The 22,187-nt window shown below is 40.0% G+C and overlaps 1 long non-coding RNA gene across 1 annotated transcript in view; it reads right to left on the bottom strand.

The window, feature by feature from the left end:
* Positions 1–2,066: 2,066 nt before the first annotated feature.
* The window catches only part of LOC134482707 (uncharacterized), a 372,018-nt gene continuing 351,897 nt past the window's right edge, over positions 2,067–22,187 (bottom strand). Inside the window, exon 8 of the long non-coding RNA XR_010059159.1 lies at positions 2,067–6,402. This is a non-coding gene — a long non-coding RNA (uncharacterized LOC134482707). The remainder of the gene's footprint in view (positions 6,403–22,187) is intronic.

Genomic DNA, 22,187 nt, shown 5'->3' with positions numbered 1-22,187 from the left:
AGGAGGAGGAGGAGGAAGAGGAGGAGGAGGAGGAGGAAGAGGAGGAGGAGGAGGAGGAGGAGGAGGAGGAAGAGGAGGAGGAGGAGGAGGAGGAGACAATGACAAAGGAAATGAAGCAGAAAATACCTGCATATGCTACCAAAGGAGAAGCCACAATGGAATGCTGGGTTCAGTTCAGTGTGAAGTGGGCATTTCTGAGCAACAGAAATAAAAGACAATCATTTCAAAGAACCAATCTAGATGATTTCTTAGTCTGAAATGTGTTATAGTACATAGTGATCCCAACAAAAGGCTTACAAAAGGCTTGCCCTTCTCAAAGCTTCTTTCTGCCCGAAGTATCCCCCTCTTATCACTGAGCTCCTTAGCTTAGGAACAATATGAGGTAGACATAGAAGGCATTCAAATAATCCTCATAGCCAGATCATGGGCTGATGCAGTTGTAAGGTCCACAGGCCTCTCCCTATTCATTCATAATTTCTAGTTGTCTTTGGTCCAAATCAATGTTTTCTCTCCTCTTATCCTTCATTCTGAGACTTTCTCCTATCTTGTTTCAGAAGCACTCATGTACCAACAAAATCTGGTTTCACCTTTGAACTTTACAACAGAGCTAATCACAAGTCACTTTTACCCTTTTTATGTATTTTTCTACTGGTCTTGGAGTCTGTCCCCTTTGCTTTCTATTAGAGAGTATTTCGCTGAAACATACTAGTACTTTCTATTCACCTTCAAAAGTATAGGAATGAAATACTCTGGTGTCTTTTGCCATCTTGTAACAACAGAATACATTCCACTAAAACATCCACATCTAAAAAAACCCCTCATCTTTCCAGGAAAAGCTGGAGAGATGGATGGTCCAGTGGTAAGAAGCACTGGCTACTCTTCCAGTAGACCAGGGTTCAATCCTCAGCACTTAAAAGGGAGCTAAGAACTGTTGATAACTCCAATCCCAGAGGAACCAATGCCATCTTCTGGCCTCTGCAGGCACTGCATACTCACATAAACTCATACTCAAGTACACGTAAACATAAAAAGAAAGAAAATTTTAAAAAATTACAATAGCAGAGAACACCTTTCTCTCTTCTCCCTCTCTCCCACTTCATACCCATCTCTTTCCAGGTTATCATATAGCCAGGCTGGCTTTGAATTTCCTACATAACCAATAATTCCCTTGAACCTCTGATCCTGCTGCCTCTAATTCTGGTATGCTGGCCTTTCAAGCACACATCATCATGCCTGCTCAAGAACATGGTGGGTTTGAACCAAGGGCTTTGGGGATACAAGGCAACCACTCTATCTAAAGTCTATATACCACTTGATGTAGTATCTACTTTTAAAAGATTCTGACAGATGACAAAAGTTAGATATTACCGAAAATGTCAATATATACAATGAATGTCTTTTGAAATTTAAAAAGTTTGTATGCACAGAGAGGATACAACTTAAGTGCAATTTTATAACTTAAACAAAATAAATGTAACTTCTACCTTTAAAAAATAATTATTTTTGGTTCTCATTTCTATAGTTTCTACTCATAAAGGTTATGAATACCTTTAAATCTGGAGTTACTGTCAACTCAATTTTAAGGGTATCCATGATGTTGGGGGTTAGAGAAAAGGAAATTGAGTTTTCAGAAGTTTAAATGCCAAATTACAAAGTTCTGTGTTTTTGTATTTATTTTTTGTTTGTTTAAAGGAGCATACTTAGTATGAACTAATTATAAGATTTTTCTCTACCCAACTTAACACATCTGTTTCTATTGGATAATTACCTAAAGAATACCATATAGCAAGACCAAAACAGAAATGTGGGGGATGTGCCCTAGAATCAAGTCATTATCTTGGGCAATGGGTGTATTAAAAACATGCTTGTAACATTGTCAGTAGGCCAATAAAGGTTGGCATCTGACTAGACATGTGGCTCGATGGTTGTTTGTCCAGAGTATAGTATTGAGAAGTTATGTGCATAGCGAAGTAGTAGAGTGTTTGCCGAGGATCTGCCAGTGAGGGGCTGAGGTCATGGCTCAGCAGTAGAGGACCTACCTGCCTGTCTGAATCCACTAGTTGGGGTTTGGGAGAGTGGCTCAACTATAGAGTGCTGGGGGTATGGTTCCAAGATAAAGCCTATCTAGAATCTACCAGTGGAACTAAGGTGTGGTTCAGTAGTAGGTGCCAGCCTTGCTCCATTAAGTCCTAGTTGTAATACAAAGCACAACAAAAAGAAAATAGAAAAGATTGTCATCTATTCATTTATGAAACACAGAAATTAAAACTAACTGTATGTGTGCTCAGAGATGCCTGTGTGTACATAGATGTTTTAGGAATGTTTTATTCAATGTTTTATTTTACTTAATATTATACCTCCAAAAAAAAATCGCATGAAGTGAACAAGTATATCCCGATTGCACAGGAAGAAACTGAATCTGAACAGTAAGTTCTCAAAATAGACATGATGGACAAGCAAAGCTAAGCTCAATTCTGACTCTTTCCAATGGCAAACCCATTATTCTTCTCTTGTGGGAATCCATCTTGGAAAACAATGTGAAAGAATATAATGAGAAACACTTGTCCTGCCCATCCAGGATGGGGCTGGAGTGGCTTTCACCCAACCTCAGCCTACAATGATAATGGGAAGCTGCAGCAAGAGTGAACTCAAAATACTAAACCAACTTTTATGTAAAAAACTTAACTTATAGCAAGTTATTGAAGGACACATGTGCATGCATGAGCACACAGGCACATCCAGCACCTATGGAATGAACAATAAGACACATTTAAAGAGTGGCTTGGGCTCGCTGGGACACCACTTTATGTTATCTCCCCTAGCCCACCTACTTCTCACCTATCGTACCCACGAAAAATCCTATACTTTTGAGAGTTCTAACAGACCACTGCTGAATTTAGATTCATTTGTACATCAAAATTCTCCTTAAAGTAGCAAACAGTTGCAGTGGGTGAGAAGGCATCACACACACATTTTTAACAAAAACACTTATCTGATCACATTTTAGTGCTTGCAAATGAACAATAAAATCACAGTTCAGCCACTGAGTGATTCAGTTTATAGCAGACACAGCAGTTCCTAAAATCAATTTATCCAGTTATCACTCAGATCCACAAACCAATGAACATTTGAAAAAAAAAAAAAAAAAGTAGATTGCAAAAGCAAACATACCTGTAGGAGGAACCACTAACCCCATAGCCTTTCTTGTTCCCTTTCCCCTTCAAGTTTGATGACTTGGCAGTTCTGGGATTCCTCCTAGAGGAGTTGGGGACTCACTGCCAGCCACAGCTGTTCAAAGCTCAGCCCAATCTGTTCAATAGAGTTGGCTGTATGGTAATAATGTGGCAAGAGTTCACCTTCATTTGCTGTGAAGATCACTAAGCATCCCAGAGAGGTGGGGGGGAAGGGGGAGAGGGAGAGGGAGAGACAGAGGGAGAGACAGAGATACAAAGAGAAAAAGAGAGATAGAGACAGGCAGAGATAGTTAAAGAGAGAGCGCTCAAGGTGCACTAAAGTACAGTTCCAAACTGGAGAGTTGCTGCTGTTACCCAGGTACCTGACAGTTTCTATAGCAAGAGAGGCAAGAAGCAACAAAGGCAGGAGGGATGGAAAATCAGAAAGAGATAGAAAGAAAGCAGCAGCCAGAACACATTTGGCAAGTGTGCATGCTCACGTGAGGAGAGAAGTGAGTGCAAAAAGGAAATTTTGAAATAGAGACAAGAACGCCTTTCACATGAAATCTCAGTTGTGACAGGATTCTACTTGTCTGCCAACACAAACATCCCACACCAGAGGCACAAGGAAACCTGGAAGAGTCAGAGTAGAGGAGATGGGCTGCAAACCAATTTGGATGCTACGAACATTCTGGACAGTGCTGAGCACTGGAGGAGACGGTGAACTCAACAAAACGTGTGCTTCAGTCATAGAGCTGACCATTCATTCACAAAAATGACTAAATTATAGTGTGGTGTTTCCTCACTCCAGCCATGAACTCAGCTATTTAAAGCTTATAAGGAGTCATATTTAAATCTTCTATCCCCAACAACCTCTTCCCACTGAAACAGCAGAAAGTGAAAATAACCTTCCATTGGCGTCCCCTTCACAGAGAGCCCAGTCTGCTATACAAACAGCTGGGGAGCCTTTAGTCCCAATGACATCAAAGTCAATACTTGTACTAAATGACTCTGATTGATGTATAACACTAAAGTAAATTCAAATTCCCATCAGTAATGAACAGAGAATTGGTAGATGGATTGGAATTTGCCTGGCAGAGTCCAATGCCTCCAGATTCACTTCCCTGGAAAGCATTCAGGTATTAAACTAACAAGGACAACAACTCCTTCCCTCCTTTTCACTGGCCTTTGCCTCCTGATCCTTAGCTGAATCAATCCAAGAAGATTTCTGAATGCCACACCTGAAAGTTAGTACTCATAGTCAGAGGCCCGGCTGCTATCAAACATTCTACAGAACACAGGACACCTTTGCCAATATACAATGATCCAGTCCCAAACGTCCACAATGCTGAGATAGACACTCTTCAGAGTTAGTTGTTCCAGGAATAAAACTCCCCTTAGAAAAAACAATCTCTAATGGTTTGTGTGTGCATATATGCACATGAGAGTGTGAATGGGTTTTGTGCATACAAATTTGTGTAGAGATCAGAAGGTGGCTCCAGGGGTCTTTCTCTATTGTCCTCCACTTGTTCTTTGAGACTGAATCTCTCACTGAACCCGGAGCTCACATATTCAGCTCCACTGGAGAACCAATGAGTCTCAGGGGTCCAGTTGCTTTTGCCTCCCCAGCACCAACATTATAAGCATCCATTGCTTTGCCTGGCAGTTTTTTAGATGGGTTCTGTGGGAATGTGATCCTCATGCTTTTGTAACAAACACTTTGGCAACTGAGCCATTGCTCTGTCTCAGCTCTGATTGTTACCGTTATGGTGGTGAAAGAGATTCCAACTAATGTCTGTGTACTTTTATTGTCACTGACTAGACAAACATCTGACACAAACAACTAGGAAGAAAAGTTTATTTTGACTCAAGGTTTCAGAGGACTCTGTCCATACCTGCTTCATCCCACACACTTGGCAAGAACATTGAAGCAGTAGGAACATATAACAAAGAACCTTCTTCATTCTCCACGCTTATAGGAAATAGTGAGATGGAGACAGTAAAGGGTAAGATACCATCAAAGACTCTTTCCCAGGTGACCTACTTCCTTAAGCCAGACCCCACCTCCTAAAGTCTCTAGATCTTTTCCAAACATCTTTAGTGTCATCTAAAGATGTAACCTTTAACACGTGTGCTGGTGGAGGAGAGAAATGTTCCATATTCAAACCATAACATCTTGCTGCTATTAAAATGTCTTCTCTTCACATTTGACATAAATATAGAGGACAGCAACAGACAGAAGTTTAAAATGGGAACAGTATGGAACCCAGTACCCCATAGAACACCAACTGCTGTACAAGGCTTCAGTGGGTAATTCATTACCAAAATATCCACAAGGAAAAGATAAATTACAGAGTGTTAAGGAATCAGCAAAAGGTTGCTTTGGTTGGAAGTATATGAACCTAAAAGAAGTTAACATGGAGTTTATTTGTTCATGTGTGCGTGTGTGTTTTCATGTTTCCATGGGCACTCTGATGTGTATATATGTGGAAGCTACATGTCAACATAGGGTGTCATCCCACATTTTTGTTTTGTCTTGTTTTGAGACAAGGCCTCTCAGTGAGCCCGGAGCTCAACAGTCAGCTAGGCCGCCTGGTCAGTGAGCTCTAATGATCGGCCTGCCTCTATCCCTGCAGTTTATATTTTAAAAGGAAATAAACCTTTATCCTGGCTACCTGTCAGAGCCACACCCACACCAGAGAAGGGGTGTCAAAGTCAACTGACTCTAGTTTAAAAGACTCTATGTAAGTCTTTCACTAGCTTTAAATAAAAGAAACTGACCTGAGAGATGCCGAGAAAAGATCTGAGGGTTTAACTCTTTCCTAAAAGAAGAGAGCCAACCACACCTGGAGATTAATTAGCAGGCCTTTGATGTATCATCTGTCCTCTGCACAGCACCCAGTGGGGTGGAGACATCAAAACATTTACAGTGCCTGGTGAAAAATAATTTACCATGAGGTAATTTGGTGTAAGCTCAGGTCAGGTCCCACTCTTGCCAAACAGATGGAGCTGCCAAAGATCTCTTCCTGTAGCTGCTCCTTTCGCAATGATGTGGCTGCTCATGTGCTTGACTTTCTGCTGACCTTGATCTGCTCTGTGTGTGTGTGTGTGTGTGTGTGTGTGTGTGTGTGTGTGTGTGTGTGTGTGTGTAGTGTTTGCAGGAAGGGCTTCACAATATCTTGGATTTCTCCAGATTTCTCTTGGTAGTCATACTTGGACTCGAGAGCATCTAGGAAAAAGAAAGAAGAAAGGAGGTGCTGTCTAGACCAGAACAGAGGTGTCATTCCCCAGCATGCACAGAACATGTCCTGCCCTATCAAAGAAACAGCTGTGCCCTCCAGTGCAGGTTCCATGCAGCTGCTGTTTTCTGGAACATTTCAAGTCCACATCATCCAGTAAGTACAAAGGACACTGCTCACCATGTGCTGAATGATAATGGGCAGCGATGTGTCCTTAGAGCAGAAGAAAATATCTCAGGAGACTTTGAACATGCATATTCCAAATGTCCCTTCTTATGTGACCCAGGCATAAACTGAACTTGGCAACTTCATTTGTGAAATGGTAGAAATGCAGTTTAAAGAAGAGTGAGGACTGGTGTTCCTCACCCAATGTGGCTTCCATAAGCTGGCATCCAAAGAATGGCTCAGTAGTCTGGTGCAGAGAATGCCACATGGGGTTGGTCATTTCTGTTCTCTGAAATGTGCCAAACTATGAGCAAAAGCACAAATCATTTTTATTAAACTGGGTAAATTAAGGGAACTTCTTCAAGCCAATACACTTGTACCCACAGGAATGCATTAAAAAAACCAGGATCCTGCCTGGTGCACTCCACAAAAGAAAACACAGAGAGCAACAATGTTCGGTAAAGGGCACTACAGCCGTTTTCAGGCCTGGGCAGAAATCTAGAAATGACTTAAATAGTCCATGTTATTGTGCAGAACAGAATTCTCACCTTAAATGTAATATATTAAAACCACGAAGACTCTTTCCCTGAAAGCGCTCTCCTTACATCGAAGAGGTTTAGGGAAAGAAGGATGCTTGAATGAGACTAAAAGACAACAGGCAGGCAGAAGGAAAAATGGCTCACCAAATCCACAGACACAACCGCACAGCTCATTTTGAATGATTACAGATCCTTCAAGCATTGATTTTACTCATAGCACTAAATTCACTCATTATGTAACACTACATTGCTTCTTAGGTTTAGTGAATAAATTATAAAAGTTTAAGTCACTGAATGAATTATAGAACCAAACATGGGCTCTTTCTGTATGCCAAGAATAATGTGCTTTCTCCTCAGGTGAATAACCTTAGGATAAATATGAAGTTAATCATAATATCTCTAAATCATCATCTAGAATTGGAACAGTGTGTTCGGCCGTACCTGTGTGTATTTATTTATGGTATCATACTTACATAATGTTTATACCACACTCTTTTATCTTACATAATCATGTTTGTATTATCTAATTTGGTAAGCGAAGTTAAGAATTAGAATGCAATTGCTTAAGTAGGGCTGAAAAAGATGGCTCAGTGGTTAGGAGCACATGCCCTACTTCCAGAAGACCCGAGTTTGATTTCCAGCACCAAATCAGGCAAGTAAGTCCAACTCCAAGGGGAATCTGACACTGCTGGACTCTGTGAGCACCTGACCTCACATGTACAGACATGGCAGAGAAACATGCAAAACACACACACACACACACACACACACACACACACACTACACAGACAGATAACTTAATTATACTAGCCAGTACAGGGACATTTTTTTCTCAACAAATATGTGTGCACAAAATTTCGGTTAACCTCTTAAAGATATAAGTAAATTTGGGGCTCAGTGATTAAGACTGAAGAATGATTGCTACACAAGCATGAAGACCTGAGTTCAAATCTCCAGGAGCTATAAAGCTGGACATGGAGACACACACACAGACACACACAGACACACACACAGACACACACACAGACACACACACACACACAGACACACACAGACATACACAGACACACACACAGATACACACAGACACACACAGAAACAGACACACACAGACACACACACACACACACACACACACACACACAACTCTACTGCTAAATAGTACCCAAACAGGAGGGCCACTGTATCTTGTTGACTACTGGACTAGCTCCATCATTAAAAGAGCCTGTCTCAAGGGAACAAAGTAGAGAATAATAGAGCAGGATGTCTGACATCCTCCTCTGACCTCTGTGAATACAGAGGTACCAGTACTCACACATTCTGACACACTACACACACACACACACACACACACACACACAGACACACTCATGAACATACATTCATACATATACACCACACCTATCCAAACATACATGAAAATATAAGTGAACTCTACACAGTTGATCCTTGTTAGTTACAGACCACACTGCAATTGAGGATATCTGTGATTAACAATGGGAAAACCATTTCCCTTGCAATCATGGAAAATTCAACTGAATTCAATTATATAACGTAATTGAAGAAGCAGTAAGTCAAAACATATACCATGCCCTTCATAAGGAGCCATCTGCAAAGTTTCTCACAGACACAAACTATTTAACATCTTGTCACAGGCAGCTTTAAGACTCTCCTGGGAGTTACAAGTTAGTTAAATGTGCGTATTTTGCTATCCCAGTAAAAATGCCAAATTAGTACATTTCAGGTACTAGCCAACAAGAACTCGCAATGAGCTGCCATGTTTATTGAGAAGGATAGCTCACAAAAAACAAAAAATTGAGAGAAGCAGTGATTGATGGGTTCTTATGCAACAAAAAAAGAAATGCCCAACTCCAAGGGAACAATGCAACAGCATAGGTACAGAATTTCATGGAGAATGATCAAGAAGCAACATCAGAAAACGTGTAGGAAAACACACTGCCCTGGGTCACCGGATGTGGCTTTGTTTATTTCTGTAGGAATATAGCTAGACAATTTCAAATATATCAAGCCAAACCGGAAACACTAAAGGAGAAAGAGATCCCCAGGCCATGAGCTAGATCACATTCCTGTCCTTTTGGTACTCCCAGCCTTGCTATCTCTTGGTCATCTCTAGCCACCTGTACCTACCCAAACTTCCTGATGACCAACAAGAATATTAAGCTCAAATATTAATCATAAGCACCACCATCAAATGGTACTTTTTATACTGTATGGTGACTGGTAGAGTTAGACTCTTTCCCCCACCAGAATCCAAATACCTTCAAGTGTGGCTTAGAACTGCTTAGTAAGCTTCTGCTAAACAACTGCAAGAAAACAAACCAGAAAAAACTGTTCCAAAGAATGATTCCAATGAAAAGAATCTTTTTATACACACACACACACACACACACACACACACACACACACACACACACACATCCTAATTGCTACACATAAAACAACTCTAAAGACAAGATTATTTTAAATATTACATCAAGTTTATATTCCTAATCAGTAAAAACCAAACTGCTTCATGTAAATTAGGACAAGGACCAAGACCATAATAAATTATAGGCATGAAACTTTAGCCTAATCTACTGACTTGGTATTTCCTTTAACACAGCTCTCCCATCTTTCCCAAGATTGTTTCTTCAGCATGGGTGGTTCTAGCTGAAGGCCAACAGCACTGTGATACCTCTATACACAAACACAAAGTTCTCTCCCTTTCTCCACAAATTCAGAGTCACTACAGCCAGCTGAAATTCTGAAGACCTGGAAGGACATCCAGAGGACTTTGACAGACTATTCCAAATGACCAAACCACTAAAACCTTTTCCTACCCTCTAACTATCCTCCCAGTTATAGTTTACAACTACAGTCCTAAAAACAATGCATAATACTTAAAATTAAGGAAAAAGTATAAGCTTTTAAATAGAAATGTACTCCTAAAAATACTTCCTATGTCAACTAAACCCCAAGACAAAGTTCTCAAAGAGCCACAGGCTATTAACCTGGCATACTGAGTAGTATTGCAAGGTGGTAATGGTGCCAATGCTTCTGGTCTTCAAAACCCACTAGGTTCACAACTTTGGTGAGTGATCTATCCTATTGTGTCTGGCTCTTCTTGTGAATGGAGCCATGCGGGTGCCTGCTCTGCCAAGCCATGGATATTAAGTGTGCAGGCAGAAGTACACACAGTATATCTGTAGGTGACAGACAATGCCATTATAACATCATCTTCATACATGCCCAAGCTTTTACACAAGTAAGGTAATCTTGAAGAGGAAAGATGCTTCTGCATGAGCATGTCTCTGCAAAGAAGTCACTACATTGGGTATCTAGAAGGCAGTATCAAAAGATGATCCAAGCCGGAATATGGCTCAGTGAGTAAAATACTTGCCCTTCAAGCCTTACCATCTGAGTTTGAAACCCCAGAACCCATGTAAAGCTAGATGTGGTGGTGCCAGTCTAAAATACAAGAACTCTTTTGGTGAGATGGGATGCAGTGAAAGGAAAATCTCTTGAACCCATGGTCTGGTCGATCAATATACTCAAGAATCAAGAACAAGCAATAAACCATGTCTTAGACAATGTGGAAGGATTCAATTCTAAGATTTTCCACTGACCTTCACATATGTGCTATGGCATGTGTGTACCTGTGCTCACACCCTTGAAAACACACACACACACACACACACACACACACACACACACACACACACACACACTAAATAAATAAATAAATAAATAAATAAATAAATAAATAAATAGTATGAGATAGAAAACTACATCCAGAATCCCTAGATGACCATGTACCTAGTACTCGACATATGGGCTATAGACTGTTTCTTCTCATAATTACCAGCCTGATTGTCAACCATGGCTCCCTGTGGCTGGCCAGCATCACCAAAGCACTTCACCATATAATGCTAACTTCAGACAAAACCCCAACTCTGAAGCACAGTTTCTAGTAAATGTGAGTCACATTTATATTATGATAATGTGCTGAGTCACTGTGGAACCATCCCTACCATAGCTTTCATATCTATATTCATGTAAGGAAATCATGGATGGACTGTACATGGGAATTGCACTTACTAGATTTCCATTAGTTTTAATATATATTACAAATATACAAACAGGTAATGCTTTGCAACACATGCAGCAGGAACATAACACAGTACTTCCTAGCCTATGCTTTGAGCTAGCCAAGTTGCCACTCAGCCTACTTCCACTTTTATCCAAAAGACTTAGTCACACCACAGTTACCATTACAGCTTATATTTTTGATAAACCTTCTACATAGGAGAATATCTAATGAACAGATAAACCATGTTATCTTGAAATGCAAATTTCTCAAAACTTCTATCAAAATCTGTGTTAGTTATGATTCATTTTGGTTTTCTAGGAGTCTCCAATCATTTTTTATTCCTGATGAGAAGAAAAGATATGAAAGTGAAAACCTTTATGTCCAAAAATTATAAAGATGTATATCGAGAATTCCTGACAGACAAGGTTTTCTTCCTTAAACAGAGAATATGTGTTACAATAAGCATATGAGATGAGGAAAGAGTGGGCAGTTACCACAAAACTAAGATAAAACACACTGGGACACTCAGCATTAAGTTAGCTGCAAAGAGAGCTATCTCTTTCCCGTATGTTTGAATTAGCATATAAAGAGAAAAAAGCCATGACATAGTACCTGTGTTTTTCACTATAGAAAGAGTACATAGACTCTGAAGACAATGATTCACCTCGTATATCTAGAGGACTAAATAAGACCAAGAATACAAATATGTTATTTTGCATGGCATGGAAATTTAAAGGGTAAAGGACTTATTTTGGTTCACAGTTTCAAAAGGTTTAGTTCATGATATCTAGATCCCATCATGGTGGTAGACATGGCAAATTTTTGGTAAACAATAAGCTCAGAGAAGAGGAATGCCAGCACTGGACATTCAGCCTAGCCTACTTGGTGAATTCCAGGCCAGTAAGAGTACATGAAACAAAAAAATACAAACAAATGCAAAAGAGAGATTGCATGCAAAACAATGACATTTTAGCTTCTAGTCAATATACAGAAACAGAGTCAAACACACACACACACACACACACACACACACACACACACACACACACACGGAAGGGGAGGCTAAGGAAGGGACAAAGGATTATTTTTAAGGTTGAAAGTTGAAACAGTTTTAAAACACCACTCCCTAAATACAAGTCCTGTGTGTGACATTAGTATTAGTGTTCTCCATTGACTAGTATAAAATAAAGAAACTCTGGCTTATGTCAATTTTCAGTGAAAAAGGACAGCTTAGATCACCCACCTTCACCAGGAAATATAAATGCCCAAGGATCTGGATGACATGAAATAAAAAGAGAAGTCTTTTATGTGATGCTATATGTAAGCTAACATAAAAAGTGATTGATTCCAGAAGTGCTGTTTGTATTGGAAAGGTACACATGGTTATAAACAGCTTGATTCAGCTGCTTCCCTACCAATGAAAAGCTCGTGCATTTAATGGCTCCCTGGATGGTTCATCAGAACCAACTGTTGGCTTGCAAATGTTTATCATAAAACAAGAAGAAAGGAAGTTTGGCTCACTGTTCATCTGTCTAAGGAAGAGACCTTCACTTAAGTCTATCTAAGGGAACACTTCTACCTTCCAACTGGAGTTGTGTTGGCTTTCAAAGCACCTGGTATTCATTCTATTCTACTGAAAAGATTCCATAGGCTCTCAACAAAAGCACTCATTAATGGAAGCATTTGAGCCCTTGCTGTATTTGCAAGACAGACTTTGGAAGGTCAATAATTCAAACCCTCCCTCAGAGTAGGTGTAGAACATTCTGACTAGACAATTCCACTTCTACAGCCTGCAAAATATCATTCTAAAGTAATACCTGATCATGAACCAAGTTGATTTTGCAGTTACCTAGATCCAAAGACCTAGGAAAAGATCTGATACCAAATCTGTCTCACTGCAGACCAGTAGTTGACTATATGAGCCAGCCAGCCTTGACCTCTCTCCTCCACTGGGTGGGGCAGATTACTCAGTGGTGAAAAATTAGTTGTGTTTGAATACCAGTTATGTTAAGAGGGATAGTCAGTCTGGAATAACATGATATTCTTTGGGCAATACAAGATTCAAACAGTGTTACATCTAACGGAACAGCTAAGGATCTCTAGATTATACAGCTAGGCACAAAATCACACTATACAAAGATGAGTTAGTCCAAATTCCGATTTGTAAAACTAGGATGTGAGATCAACCTACACAAAACTATTACACCAAATTTACAGCTCCACTTTGCAACAAAGACCAAATCTGTCAACTTATTTATGATTAAAATTCCCATTCAGAGGGGTTGGGGATTTGGCTCAGTGGTAGAGCGCTTGCCTAGCAAGTGCAAGGTCCTGGGTTCAGTCCCTAGCTCCGAAAAAAAAAAAAAAAAAAAGAAAAAAAAATTCCCATTCAGTCACTGGAACAAAGCGGGTTCTTGTTTCACGACAGTGTCTCACTACATAGTGCAGGCTGTCCTTGAACTCACGATCTTCCTGACTCAGTCTCTCAACAACTGGGATGACAAGTATGTCATCACTACTGTTGGGTTTCAAATGAACTTTTATAAAATGTCTACCCCTTTGATGCAGACCTCCATTTCCTTCCTTCCTGGTTAGATGTTAATAATATATCTTCGGAATTCATCAAGGAGTCACACACGGCAAGTATGGCATTCAGGGCGAGGGCATAAACAAAGTGAGGAGGCTTTAGCTACTGCATTAGGGTAAACTCCTGGGGAAAGCAAAGACTGCACTACTGGTGTAACTAACTGAGAAAATGAATGTCCAGCTCCGGTTTGAGCACAGGGTAGCTGATAGAACACGGATGCTCAACTTCTTTAATGAAGAAATAGGAAAAGAAACAAACAAAAAACATAGAAACAAAAAGCAAATTATAAAGAAGCACCCCCTCAAATGCTAGGCAATGTGACTTGTTGGGTATGAAGGAAAAATAACCGAAGGACTGTCCTTTGAATTCCAGAAGAAAAGAGCATAAGCTGAAAATAGAGCTTTCCAAAGGCACTTAACTCTCTGCACTGAAGGAAATTGTCCCTCTGCCATGTCTTCTAGATTTCCTAGTGTGTGACTGTGAGAAAGTATAGTAGTGGGAAGGAAGAAGTTGATAGCTCCCACAGTTTACTAGGATGGAAGCCGGGCCTGTGAAATTCCCAGAAAGGATAAAGAAAAGCCAAAACCCTCCCTGAATGAGCTTTCCAGGTCAAAGTGAGGTTAATCTCTCCCAACTGACCGCTATGAGTGAAAACCACTGAGCAAGTAGGATACGGTTATGGATTTTGCTTTTATTGATTTTTGCTTTACCAATAGCAATTTGGGGGCCTCGGTGCAATTATAGTTGATGGAGGTCAGACAATGAAGATTGTGGGTTTCCAACGTTCTCTTGATAATTTAGGAGTGAATGATGTTAAATATTTACTTGGACCACTAATCCAATGTACTTCCTCCTCCTGTCTATTTAGTGTCATGTGCAGATGATAATTGTCACTCATCACAACTCATCTGATACAACAATCTCAAGAAGCAGGGATAGCTTCTCCACAGGAGATAGGGAGAAGAAAGTGGACACCAACAGTTTGAAACATTCCCCATGGCACAGCACATAACAGAAAAAACTAGATTTAAGTCTGACATTCCAGAAGTCAAGAGTTCTGTGCCCTGTATACCCACGTAAGAAACTGTCTTATCATTCTTATTGCTCCTCAATCCTTCATTTATATAAAGAGCAGAGTGGTGCTTGAATGGTAGGTATCATGATAACTTACCATCTCCACTCTTTATGCCCTAAACCATGACAGAGATAGTACAGTTGGCTTTATATTATCTTTCAGATCTCCAGAAAGAAAAAGCTGTTAGAAATAAAAACAAGTGTGGGCAGGCTGAGGATGTGTCTAGATGCTTGTAGAATTGGAGAATGCATAATTCCTGCATTCTAAGATGGACTAGGCTTTGGGTTGAATATTCAGGATTATGGATATAGCATTTTTATAGGGGACAATATGGAGATACTAATGTTTTATCTGTCTTTGTTTGAGAATCAAAAGGGCCAAACGTCCAGTGGAAAGTACATCCTACCTTCCAATTAAACTAGTATAGTGTCTATCACTCCCTGTACAATACAAAGAGAATGTACACATGGTCAGCCTATGGGCATAAGGAAGGACAGCACAGCTCACAACTGCTGCTAATTCTTCAATCTTGGAATTCAAGAAATGTTTTTGAAAGAAAGATTTTTAAATCCAAAGTCTTGGCATTCTTTACCCTTCCCCAAAAGAAATGTGTAGTCGGGCAGTGGTGTACATGCCTTTAATCCTAGCACTAAGCAGACAAAAGGAAGCAAATCTCTGTGTATCTGAGGCCAGGCTCATCTACAGAGTGAGTTCCAGGAGCCAGGATTACACAAAGAAACTTTGTTTCAAAATTGCCCACCAATCAAAAAATAATCTGTGAGTCACTGGAACAGGGAAGGACCAGTGGCCTTTCTGAATCTGTGCCTTTATGAACAGGCACTGAATACCATGGATACTGGTTGGTGTAGGAAATGACCCTTGTGCTGTGCAGTTCAGAAGCCTCACCTCATATTTTCAGATTCAAATTAAAAATAGGGAGAAGAACCTTAAACCACATCTCAACGTTTGTGGGCATTTGGTCCCCACAACCAACAACCTTACATAAACTACCAACCTTTAAACTCCCAAGGCCATGGAAACATTGATAATGACCTTCCTTCATGAAACCTCAAATTCTCTTCCACTTGTACTTCTGACCAATTTACTTACTTTGAAGCCAACAGCAGCATCCCACCCAGTGTCACAGTAGGAACTCTGAATCTTTACTTGGACCAAATAACATTGGAACCTACAGGAACCTTTATATCTTCACACCCTTTTATCCCTATAAGCTAATTATGTAACTTTTTTTTGGCTTTAATTTGTGGGGGGTTTGGTTGCCATGGGGCATCTCTTGCCTATTACTAGCCTACACACACACACACACACACGCATGCACGCACGCACGCACGCACACTCAAACTCACATGCACACATGCACGCAGACAGACATAGAGACACACAGAGAAAAACAGACACAGAGAATCCCATAAGCTTGCAGCCTGTAGTGATACACAGACAAAATATACAGGAAAAGCTTTCCAAAGAGGTTAAGCAAGCACTGAGCACTGACGTACTGCTCTGTAACTGGTAAGACTAAACAAAGCAGTAGCTATTTATTGCCAACGAAACACATTTTCTGCTGAAATGATAATAATAGCATTAATGTTCCCTCAGAATTTAATATTTGTGAGGCACTATGGACAAAATGCCTTCCATGAACAATTTGATCCATGAATATAAATGTGTCATTGCAGTTTTACAGAGTATAGTGAGGCTAAGGAAGGTTGAGTAACTTGCGTGATGTTGATTAACAATGGAGCCAAAATTGAAACCCAGGGTGACAGTTGTGCTGCACTTCAGGTGTCTGCCAATAAATGCCTGACCACACTGGTGTCAAAGCCCGGCTCTCTCTGGTTTGCTTATTGATCTGTTGAAGGAACTCAAAATACCACTCAACTCATTTTGAAAAATTGAGCAATGCATAAAATATTTGGGTGTCAAAATGCATTCAGCCACAAGTTCCATCCATCATAACCATCTTTTACGTGTCTCCAGGAAAAGGTACAATGGAAATTTATTCGGTGGTAAAGAAGATTAAAGTTGCAAAGTTTGCAGAAAAAATGGATAGATACAATTATCTTCAGTGAGGTAACCTAGGTCCACAGAGACAAATGCCGCATGGTCTCCCTTGTGTGTGGATCCTAGCTATAGATTTATTTTTATTTTTATTTTTTTTAGTAATGGGTTTATCATTACCATTGACTGCTGGTAAAGAACAGAAAGATAGAAAGTAGCTATTATAAAAAGGAATGATAATAAAATCCATCAGAGATAAAAGGCAGTGGGCAGTGGGAGAGATAGAAAGGACTAAGGAAGGAGGGGAAGGAATAACAAAACTGTAATATATAGAGAGAGATAGGTAGATAGATAGATAGATAGATAGATAGATAGATAGATAGATAGATAGATAGATAGATAAATAGATAGATAGAGTATAGATATATAGATATCACATAGAAGAACCCGCTATTTACTAAATATATTACCTGAAAAAAGACTAGAGAGATGGCTCTGTGGTATGATGCACTCACTGCCCTTGCAGGGTACTAAGGTCCCAGCACAGTACCAGCATTAAATACACATCTACCTGTATGTAATTCAGGTGCAGGAAAAATGAATCTCTCTTTTCACTTCTGCAGACTCCTGCATACATGTGGTTCACACATACATACTCAGGAGTGTATACACACACACACACACACACACACACACACACACACACACACACACGTACATAAAAATTAATTTAAAAATGAAAGGAATTAGAGTGGGTGATGAGGGTCTTCCACAAAGCTGTGGGTTATTAAATAAAATTCCCAGTGCCAGTTGTGGGACACCCTCCTATAAACTGTTGGCCAATGAGATCCTAAAATAATACAGTCAATTGCCATGGCTTTATGTTGCTACCTGGACATTGATAGGCTCTAATGTGAAGATACCCCATACTCAGAGAAAACAAGCTGGAGCTGAGCTAGAAGCTTCTTCCTATGTAGTTCATCCTCACAGTCCAGAAGTAGTTTAAACTGCTGGGAAAGGTGGGCGGGGGGAGGGGGGTTACCCAGTCATCAACCATTTGACCCAGTTGTCAATCTTAACAGTTATAAAAATGACTGGACAAGCAATTGTGTGCCCTCTGATGCATTAGTGGCATGATAGTTATAAGGACAACCAATCCATTTTACCCAACCTCCACCACCACTGGCTTTGAGGCCTGTTCTACAGAAGGACCTCATGTCTGCTTCTGTAAATCTTGTCAAGAGTCCATGGCTGTGTCAGTCATAGGCCATAAAAGAGGACCTACTACCATTCTTTTGGCTAAAGGTCTTGTCAAAACACCCTCTAAATATTATTTTTATAGCCATAAGCTAGTACTGCCCTTAACTTTAGTCAGAGAAGCTTTCTACTACAGTAGACAGTGGTCAATGTAGAGACCTATAATTGTCCAAAGTGACAAGGATAAGTAGTGATGTAATGCTCTTCAGCAAATAGGACGGCTGTCATTTCCTCCAGGGTTCAGAGAACGTCACAGGAGAAGGAGGTGAAAACACTGTCAAGGCCAGAGAATGGGGAGATGTGCTACATAATGTCATCTTCTGGATATGATGCAACTCATGAACTTACTTCAACTTTGGCAATCGGCATAGGACACACTCAAAATTGAAAATGTCAACATTTCGTCATGGACAAGAAAGAGACCCATAAAATCACATCCCTCTACAAGGGACTATTGTCAATTAATGGTTGTTGGGCAAAAGGGTATCATTTTATTCTATTGTAAAGTCATTGATAAGTTGCCCCTGTTCCTGGCAAATACCTCTTAGCCACATAGGCAAGAAACTTTACCTAAATTCAAGTGTCCACAAACAAAGACATGAAAGGAGAGGTTGGGAGGCAGCTGTATGTAAAACAGGGACTCAGACATGAAAATGAGTGAAATTGATTATATCCGTATATAGAAGTGTCAAAATTAAAAAAGGAAATATGTGTATTATAGTCAAATCCTATATGGCCTTTTCAGTGTTTTTAGCTTTGATTTCCTAATTTAACTCTAAATTCATCTTTTTTTTTCAGTATGAACAGTATTGGTTAACAGCTAATTTTAGCTAAGAGGATAACTGGAAGGATAATATTCATGCTGTCCCACGTGGGTCCTCATCATCAAGTTTAGTGCCATGTCCCTTTACCAACTAAGCACTCAAATTCATTTTTAGCTTCAGAACTTTGAGTAGTCAGGTACTGAGAAGAATTGCTGTTTTGTTTTACTCTATTTTTTATCATTGCTGTTTTATTGTTTTGAACAAGGTCTTATTGTAGTCTACACTAGTAGTCTAACTGAATATGAGCCTTGAACTTCTATCTCTTGAGTGCTAGGATTTCACGTGTGTGCCACCATATCTGGGAGGCTACATTTGGCTGATCTTTGTCTCTCTTCTTTAGGTAATAATTGAGAAGGAGGGGGGTTGACTCCTCTGGGAATTAAAAAGTATGTAGACTTCACCCAATCTACATCAGTAATATAATGTTTAAAAATTACTGTGAAATACTAGATGGTATCACACTGGAGCCTTAAGCTAGGCTGGGAGTACACATCAAATGATCATTTGCCATATCAACATAGACGTCCATAGTTTCCCTATCTACTTTAACTCTACTGTCAACAGAGAAAGGTGTACAATGTGGAATTCCCACACCCTTATCAGAGCAGCATGTCTGGCCTTCACATTGCTGCCTGGAAGACTTGGTAAGATCCTGGCTGGGGACCTCATTTGACCCTGACCTCATTCAACCCTGTCTTCCTGTGCATCACTCATCTCCTGGAAAGGAACACACTACCCAGTCTCTTCCACATCAGCACTAAGAAAGGAAATTGCAGGCTCTGTGTGGTAAATGACTGGACAGTGCAAAAGTCTTGGGAGGAAGGTAAGACAGAGGGGTGAGGAAGCACAAAGAGGTTCTTTCACCCTGCCAAATTCCCATCCCTTGTTGGCCTGTAGGAGATGCCAGAAAGGAAAGCCAAGAGGAGGTGGGAGGTTAAGTGGAAACAGCTCCTCCTCTTCCCTGGCACTTCCTGCCTGAGTGTCTATAAACATCTCTCTAGCAGTACCCCACGCAGGGAGTCTGGGGAAGATGCACAGACTTGTTTAACCCTGTGAGCCATGCCATCTAGATTAGAGGTAACTCTGAGAGAAGATGAGCAAATGTGGTGAGCAGGTAAAGACAGGAAAGGTGGCCTGTAGCCCAAGCATCGACCTTTCCACTAACAGTTGGGAGAGTTCTTGGGACAAATTCCCAGATAAAAGTGGACAAGGAAGAAACTAAACATGTTCTTTTCCCTTCCTATTCTCACCATCACACTTCCAAGTCTCTCCCTTGGTGCTGTACAAGAGGAACAAGGTGCTATGGCTGGTGGGAAAGCAATCCTCAGAAGAGGAGAGAGCTCTGCTTAGAGCCTGAAAGGCAAGCCAGAGTAAAAGGCAGACACATTTGGGATGGTGAAATCCCAACCCATTGACTTGTGGCCGGAGCAAAGCCTGTAAGTAAAAGTGAACTTGCCAATGGCTCCCCTTGCATGAGCCAAAAGTCAATGTTTGACAGACTGGGATCTGTGCCAAACTCCAGCTCAGTGGCCTCCCACAAGGGACAACTTCAAAGAAATGAGATTTAGTGAAACAATCTGTGTCTGTTGCCAGAGGCCTGGGCTCACAGGTCAGATTTTGAGCCCATCTTCTGGGCTCCCAATACTCCATGCTCAGTTTCCCCTCAGGTACTCAACACCAATAGTAAATGTTTCATTGATCTGCCCTGTTCACTAGGCAGTGGTAAGAACTGACCTCTTTTGGACATTACAACCTCAGGACCAAATAAGCTAGCTCTAGACTTTACAACATAATAGCTACTAGACACATGGCCTTTGAGCACTTGACATATGGCCAGTCAAAGCTTATGGACTTATGATAGAGATAATTCATAAGTTTAAAATGTACAGTAGATTTCAAGAAATATATATATGTATTTATAATAAAATAATAAAAGAGAGAAAATCATCTCTTTATTTCTATTAATTAAATATTGAAATCACATTTTACATGTTAGGTTAAATAAAATACACCATTAAGATGGATGTCTTGGTTTCTTTTCTTCTCTTTAAAATCACTCATGTGGTTTGTATTATACTTACGTTGGACTACAGTGCTGTGGGCATGCTGTAAGTGCAGATAGATGGATGGATAAAAGGGAAAAAAAGACTTTAAAGTTTGACCTAAGATCAGCATTAATATTTTTACATCAACATGGAATAAGTGGATCAAAATGGTTGAAAACAATGAAGCATAGCTGTTTTGGGAAGCAACTTTGGTATCTGGAACTACGTTTAACTCTGAGTCACTCGCTGTGAGAAAATGCTTATTACTATTCTTATCAGAACTCCTAAAGCATGAGAGAGTGACAGGCAGTTGGCCAGGCCACATAATGCAAGCCAGACTCAGCCTTCAATCCTGTGGTAATGATTTAGGAGAACAGAAGACCAAGACAGTACTTCAAAGGATTATCAGAGAGAAAAAAAGGAAGAAAGAATTAGAAGGAAGGAAGGAAGAAAGGAGGGAAGGAAAGAAGGAAGGAAGGAACTTAACAAATAACTAAGCTGGGAACCCCATTCTCTGCTAAGTTTCTTCTCATTCTAAATATAAAAATCCTATTATCTTATTGCTTTTAATACCTTCATTAGAATTATTTTTAATGTGCAAACTTCTACTGACATCTAAAAATTAAATCATACCAAGCTTTTATAGACTTTTTCAAAAAAAATGAGGAAGAATGGAAGAAAACTTTCTAAATCACTGTCTAAGTATTATCCTGATAGCAAAGCCAGCTACAGATAGAAATAAGATAGAAATATAGATAGAAGTACAATAGAAAACTATAGTTCAATGTCGTCAGGAACATTGATACAGAACAAGAACAAAAATTCCTAATGAAATTTTAGTGAACCCAGTTCAGTCTCATAGTGAACGGAAAAGGAACAGATGGTTCAAGACACTAAAACCAATCATGATAATACATGACATTAATAGGGGAAAAGGACAAAAATTTACTTGATCCCCACAAGTATAAAAAAAAAATCACAAAACCCAATATCCAATACCATTCTTGATGAAAACACTCCATACACTAGTCAGCAAAGGGAATCATCACAACATAATTAAAGTCATAAAACCCTATATGGACCATTGCAACCAATGGCAAAAGATTGAGAAGAATCTCCCTTTGAGATCAGGCTCAGTGCTGCAGGCCTATGAGCTAGTACTCAGAATGACAGA

This window comes from Rattus norvegicus, chromosome 17 (genome assembly GCF_036323735.1).
Source record: "Rattus norvegicus strain BN/NHsdMcwi chromosome 17, GRCr8, whole genome shotgun sequence".
Taxonomy (NCBI): Eukaryota; Metazoa; Chordata; class Mammalia; order Rodentia; family Muridae; genus Rattus; species Rattus norvegicus.
Note: the sequence above shows the minus strand (reverse complement) of the source record. Positions and strands in the feature narration are given on the sequence as shown.